Consider the following 7,700-nt stretch of genomic DNA (forward strand, 5'->3'; position numbering starts at 1 on the left):
TGTGCTTTAGTTCAATCCTGATACCTAGAAGAACAGGGTCTGATAAGAACCAGTTTTCACCAGCAATTAGGGCTTGATATACTGTATCATACAAACCCTCCTTATATTAAACATGACATATGCCTTAATTCTCCCCGGTTTGACTATATATGGGTCTTCCTGAGCAGAATCCAAACTTCCACTCATCACGGGACAGACATGTGGGTCCTGTTAAATGTCTCTCCTGTCTGGTCTGCATAAAAGTGCATGTAGTTTGTAACTTCTCTAAGACTGTTCTTGAGATTGCCTCTTGAACCTCTTCCTTGCAGCTGCTTGTAATAAAAACCTTTTGATTGGAGGTGCATCTCTCTCTGGATTTGGATGACTCTCCAACCTATACAAATTCCCACAGCGTTCACCCAATTGTTTGCATTCAAATCCATTGTGGTGGCGTACAGAGCCAAAATTATGACAATTGTGTCACTGTCCAAATATTTATGGACCTAACTGTATGAGTAGATATGTGAGAACACTTTTCACAAGTGTTGTATGAAAGTATTAAGATTAAGGGAAAGCCCTAACTTCTGAAGCGAAATGTGTTTCAGTTTAGATTCGAGCAGGCAGAAGGTAATGCCAGAGCTCGACTGTATGAGTGTCTTTGTTTATAAGAATCTTTCTGGTCAACCATACCCCACAGAATGCTTTTCCCTAAATTAGACAAAAGGATTGATTGTAGACAAGTAACCGTTTCATTTTTGTGAAGGAAAATGGGTGTTCATATGGGTAGTCTTCTTAAGACAATTCATGTGTAGCAAAGTCCTGGTGATTACACTTCATATGGACCTTCAAGTAGCAAAGTGCTGGTGATCACAGTTCATATGGGCCATTAAGTAGCAAAGTGCTGGTCATTACAGCTCATAGCTGGCAAAGAAGAGAGATAGAATGTGCAATTTTCAATCAGCAGATATTATCAACAATATTTAGATCATAAATTTTCCCTATTATTTCTTCCTCCAGGGACACAACTTCAAATGCTGTCTTATACCCAGGGTAGCTACATCTTGCTTCATTGAGACCAGATCATTTATGTTCAGGTTTTTAATCAATATATTAATGGGGGAACAAACATTTAGGTAAGTCACTCCCAGCAAATGTCCTTACAGGCACAATCATGTCCACATCTCTCCATGATTATTGTACAACATAATATATGATGATAAAGCTTTGGAATTGTGGCAGAGCTTTTATAATAAGTTCTTGATGTTTGCTTTCATTGCCATTTGTGGGTTAAGTATTGTTCGTGTTACCTAATAATGTAACAATATTTCATTTTCATTATTGCAATGGTAGCTTGCTAACCCAGTGAAACTGATATGTCATTCTTTTTCATTTCAATTGCAAGGCACACTCATCAAAAATGTACTGGAAAGATGCAGTACAACTGGCCAAAGACAATAGAAAAGGTCATGTCAACTGTAACTGCAACCCCCTTCCCATTACCGATTTACACACATGAGAGCACAAGGCATTTTTCTTTGCGCCCATGCCACACTGTCTTTACTTGACATGGGGAGTTAATCTAGTACATAATTGGGTGTGTAAACAGGGGATATCTGCTAAATCCCACTGCCTCGTTCAGCAGAGCCAAGCAAATAGTGAGCATTCAGCTCTCCCACCTCTGAATGGCAGCCAATATAGCAATGACCCACATTTGCACATTCCACACGGCCATGAGGTTAAGCCCAGGGTCTCTTCTGAGAGCTGTAGCTTCCCTTTTTTTTTTGCCCCTTCCCTTTTACTTTTTTGCTCAGAGAAGGAAGCCTCAGTCAGCTGTAATGAATGACATAACTTCCCCTTTAAGAAGAACATGTTATTTGTGTCACTGACTCCCTCAGCTGTGCTCGGGTGGCCTTCCTCTCCTCAGTCCTCATCCTCCTTGACCTCTCCGCAGCATTTGACACCGTTGATCACTCCTGCCTCGCTGACCTTGGAATCTCTGAAACAGCTCTCACCTGGTTCTACTAATACCTCAGCGACCGGACCTACCAAGTGACATGGCAAGGTTCCTCATCCACCCCCCAACCTCTCCTCACAGGCGTTCCCCAAGGCTCCATCCTGGGCCCGCTCCTGTTCTCTCTATACACTTGCTCCCTGGGCCCCCTCATCGCATCCCTTGGTTTCTGTTACTATTTGTATGCAGATGATGCCCAGATCTTCCTGTCATTTCCCTCCTCTGACACTCTCATCCCCTCTGGCATTTCTTCCTGTTTGTCTGCTATCTCTGCCTGGATGCACTCAAACCACCTCAAGCTCAACCTCTCCAAATCTGATCTCCTCTTTCCCCTCCTCTTCCTCACCTTCTGCTGATCTCTCCATCTCAATCCCATTGGAATCTACAACACTCTCTCCCTCTTCTTCTGCTAAGAACCTAGAAGTCACCCTTGATCCTGCGCTCTCCTACACCAAACACATCACCATGCTGACACGCACCTGCAGATTCTTCCTGAGCAACATACGCCAAATCCGACCCTTCCTCACTGACTACTCGACTTAGCTGCTCGTCCAGTCCCTGGTCCTCTCCCGCCTGGACTACAGCAACTCCCTCCTGACCGGCCTGCCTGCAACTACTACCCGCCGCTCCAGCTCATCCAGAACTCTGCAGCTTGTCTGGTATTCTCTCTGCCCTGATTCGCACGCTACTCCACTGCTCCGCTCCCTCCACTGGCTCCCGATCTCGTCACGCATTCAGTTCAAGACACCGACCCTCACCTACCAATGTCTCGACCAGACTGCACCGAGTTATCTGCAGAACCTCATCTCTCCATACATCCCCTCCAGACCGCTGTGGTCTTCCGGTGCCAGAAGACTAGCCCTGCCTCCTCTCCACTGCCCTTCTTCCAGAGCCGCTCTTTCTCATCCCTGGTCCTGAATCTGAACCTTTCATTTTAAAGTGCATCAAGTATGAAAACAACCGAACACAATAGGTCAGGCATCCTCTCAAACCTTTTCTTTGTATGCTTTCAAGAAGGAAAAAAATTGCCAATAAGTGGAACTAGACCAGAGGTTAGAACAATGAGACAAAAAAAAAAAACATATGCTTGACGTTATGAACTTTCCTAGTACAAGTGATGGGTGTGGCTTTCATGTGACTCAGCTTGAAGACCTTAATCAGGACAAGTAAGCGGGTGTCATTTTCTCAGGGAACACAGGAAGAGATGTACACACTGTATAAAGGTCTGTTGTTGCTACTGATGTCACGATTGCATTGCCTTTGTTGTACATGGCCTGTACACCTACGTCAAGCTGAAGTGTGTCAATATAGTTTATTATTAACTTTGCCTTTCACAATATTCACAATATAAAAGCTGTGTGGAAGTGAGACAGTCTTTATTTAGGGTTCGACCACTTTATCGTCTAGTCATCTTAACACACCTGCTCACTCTGTGACATAGCAATCACACATACAAATACTGTTCAGGGGTGTGCGTGGAAAATTGCAACATAGCAGGAAGTGCAAGAGTTGTCAGTAAAACTTTGTGGCCTAAAGTTGAGAATAGTGATGAGTTAAGTATTTTTCTGTAGCAAAGCATCTTAGATTTGGTCCCTTTAGTTTTGCCATTATGATTTATGGATACATATTTTTATTCATAGTTAAATGAATGTCCTGCAACATATTATATTGTATATTATATTTAATGAAATGTAATTGTTGTGCCTTAGTTAGATATATGACCAAATAAAGGCATGTTTTTGAAAATGTATTCCTCTCCTGGCACTATTTGGTACATGTAACTTTCCCACAGTGTCAAATTAGGATTATGCCACATTGGCAAGTTTAAAATTACCTTCAGCCTCAGAGAAAGCTACAGGAAATTGAAGTACCGTTTCACCCTTTGTACATTTTCTCCGTTGTCATTCCACACACACCAGCACCTGTCTGCACACCACAGAAATATCAAGTACAGATAAAACAATTATGAATATGAAGGGATGTTAGGCAAAAAATATATTCATGCAATTGCACAAGCATCTGCCAGCTGTGTCACTAGTACTGGAAGTTACTCAGCCCCTCTTCTTGGCCTACTTCCTAGCTCTGACATCACTGGAGCAGCAGCAGCAGCCAGTTGTGGTCACGTGACACCGCTGACGAGCTGCTGGTGGAGTACATGAGAAAGATCACATAGGCACATTGCAGCGCCTTAGTCAAAACCAACAGTAAAACCACTGAGTCAGACATCAAACACAGCAGGGAATTTAGGGTAAGGCTGAGACTCAAGAGTCAACAGCTTCCAGGGATAGACACCCCAACCAGTACAGGATGTCTGTCTGATTGTTTATGTGAGGAGATTGCAGAGGGGACCTGGTCATGTCTGATTTCAATGTATAAATAGACAAAGGAAACAATTTTGTAACTATTGGTTTTATTTGTGTAGTTCATATTTTATTAATTTACTATGAATCAGAATTAATTTAAATTTAGTGTACAAATAAGCATGAATTGTATATTTGTTATAGCGTGTATATATATACACTCACCTAAAGGATTATTAGGAACACCATACTAATACTGTGTTTGACCCCCTTTCGCCTTCAGAACTGCCTTAATTCTACGTGGCATTGATTCAACAAGGTGCTGAAAGCATTCTTTAGAAATGTTGGCCCATATTGATAGGATAGCATCTTGCAGTTGATGGAGATTTGTGGGATGCACATCCAGGGCACGAAGCTCCCGTTCCACCACATCCCAAAGATGCTCTATTGGGTTGAGATCTGGTGACTGTGGGGGCCAGTTTAGTACAGTGAACTCATTGTCATGTTCAAGAAACCAATTTGAAATGATTCGACCTTTGTGACATGGTGCATTATCCTGCTGGAAGTAGCCATCAGAGGATGGGTACATGGTGGTCATAAAGGGATGGACATGGTCAGAAACAATGCTCAGGTAGGCCGTGGCATTTAAACGATGCCCAATTGGCACCTAAATTGGGCCTAAAGTGTGCCAAGAAAACATCCCCCACACCATTACACCACCACCACCAGCCTGCACAGTGGTAACAAGGCATGATGGATCCATGTTCTCATTCTGTTTACGCCAAATTCTGACTCTGAATCTGAATGTCTCAACAGAAATCGAGACTCATCAGACCAGGCAACATTTTTCCAGTCTTCAACTGTCCAATTTTGGTGAGCTTGTGCAAATTGTAGCCTCTTTTTCCTATTTGTAGTGGAGATGAGTGGTACCCGGTGGGGTCTTCTGCTGTTGTAGCCCATCCGCCTCAAGGTTGTACGTGTTGTGGCTTCACAAATGCTTTGCTGCATACCTCGGTTGTAACGAGTGGTTATTGCAGTCAAAGTTGCTCTTCTATCAGCTTGAATCAGTCGGCCCATTCTCCTCTGACCTCTAGCATCAACAAGGCATTTTCGCCCACAGGACTGCCGCATACTGGATGTTTTTCCCTTTTCACACCATTCTTTGTAAACCCTAGAAATGGTTGTGCATGAAAATCCCAGTAACTGAGCAGATTGTGAAATACTCAGACCGGCCCGTCTGGCACCAACAACCATGCCACGCTCAAAATTGATTAAATCACCTTTCTTTCCCATTCAGACATTCAGTTTGGAGTTCAGGAGATTGTCTTGACCAGGACCACACCCCTAAATGCATTGAAGCAACTGCCATGTGATTGGTTGGTTAGATAATTGCATTAATGAGAAATTGAACAGGTGTTCCTAATAATCCTTTAGGTGAGTGTATATATATATATAATGAAAATGAACAAACATAGCCAAACCCACTAAAATGCGCGTTCCTGAAGTCATGACTTCTGATATCAGTTAAGTTAGCATTTGTCTAAACCATAGCAGAAATCCTAAATAGGAATCTAAATGTTGTAGCCCCTTCATGCTTTGTTTCTTACTCAAATGTAAAATGTTTTATTATCATGCTTTGAGTTAACCACTAGTACTGAAAAAGTATAAGCTTTCAGTTTCTCCTTTAGACAGATAAATACCATTAAAAGTAAGGAATCCACTGGGAATAGGAGAAGATGAGCGTTTTGTCCAGACAGATAACACCAAAATATGTATATGAAATAAAAGGTCGATTGAGCAGTAAAAGAACTGCTACTACAGTAAGAAATTTAATTTGATCAAGAAAACTTAGTCCAAATCCTTTGTAATTAAATATAGGATAACCACCTCATCAGACATTTAAATAATGTGTCTTTTCAAAGTCCTAATTTGGTAAAGTGGGCCTAATTTGTGCACTAACAGGTGTCCACCAGACTAATACAGAGTGTCACATTTGAAGTTTTGCTAAGGAAACCTGATCACAACTGCTCTTTACAACAGGGCTCAGGTTTCAGAAAAAGAGGACCAGCCGCAATGAACCAGAGTGAATGAACTGCAGCAGAGCAATGATTACAATAATTTTGGAACTATGCAAGAATTATGTACACCACATAAGATGTCTTCATTTAGAAGTGGAGTCCATATTTCTTATGGAAAGTGGCATATTAGACTCGTATCTCATATGAAAGTCTTCATCTTTGTCTTTAATACTAGATGTTGAATTCAGAAGCTACATTCTCTGTTTGAAAAGACCCCAGTGTTTTTAATAAAGGCATTTCAAGATTAAGCAGTCATGGTTGTGTTGTACTGCCTCTCTCCCCACACATGGCATGATCTTAAAAACAGAGTGAGGTAGGTTGTGAAGAAATGAAAGCTAGAATATATATATATAGTCCACTTCCCTATATAATAAAGAAAAAACCATGTTGTCTTGTGAATATTCTGAAAACGAGAAAGAAAGGAAAAGAAACCTTATGCAACCTGACACTTGAAGTGGGAATCCCTTGCAGACCTGACTTCAGTCACATAGGCACTATCCCAAAGTGAACTTTCCGCTGAAGGCAGCACTTACTGGAAATGTCCCTGACTGCCAAGCGGATAAGATTACTTCCCCCAGAAACAAGTACAAATACTGCAAGGTGCCATGTCCTTCCCCAAAACTATAATTAATTCAAGGATGTGTATTTTAGGTGTTGTTTGGTCTTGCATTGATAACAGTGTTTGAAATACTGGAACGCAAGCAGTATTTATTTTTATTTATTTATTTGACCCTGTGATAAAATTAAAGGCACACTGTTTAATTGCAACAAAAGAGTATCCTTTATGTGTACACAAATATAAATTATAATGCTTCTAACATAATCAATAACTGTTTCTCACTTAAACAAATGGTTCCATGATATTCATTTTATTAATGTTTTTATTAAGCCAAAATATGGAATCATAATATATATTACAAAAATATGCTCTTTAACTCAGATCATATGGTCATTCACAATTACAGTGGTGAATAGAAAAGTGTAGTCTTTTTGAATGATATTGAAACCTTTGACTGTAGTGCATTTATCAACAAGATATTAAGACAACACTTTCTCCTTTCCTAATCATTAGACTTCATGAAGTCAAAACAGCACTTGTGAATTCCATATATGAATCAGCTAGCCTTGTTAAATGTGAGCTTGTGCTACTGGACAATAACAGCCCACTGATTATCACTATCCATAAGCAGCACGATTACAAGCATTATCTAGTCAACCATTTCAGATAAGTCCCAACTCCCATCCCACAAGCACAATATGACCAGTGCTCAGGCAGCACGAGATGTTATGTTTAACTATAATTTTCTCTGACTAATTTCAAACCATTTTCAC

The sequence above is a fragment of the Amia ocellicauda genome, chromosome 5 (genome assembly GCF_036373705.1).
Source record: "Amia ocellicauda isolate fAmiCal2 chromosome 5, fAmiCal2.hap1, whole genome shotgun sequence".
Taxonomy (NCBI): Eukaryota; Metazoa; Chordata; class Actinopteri; order Amiiformes; family Amiidae; genus Amia; species Amia ocellicauda.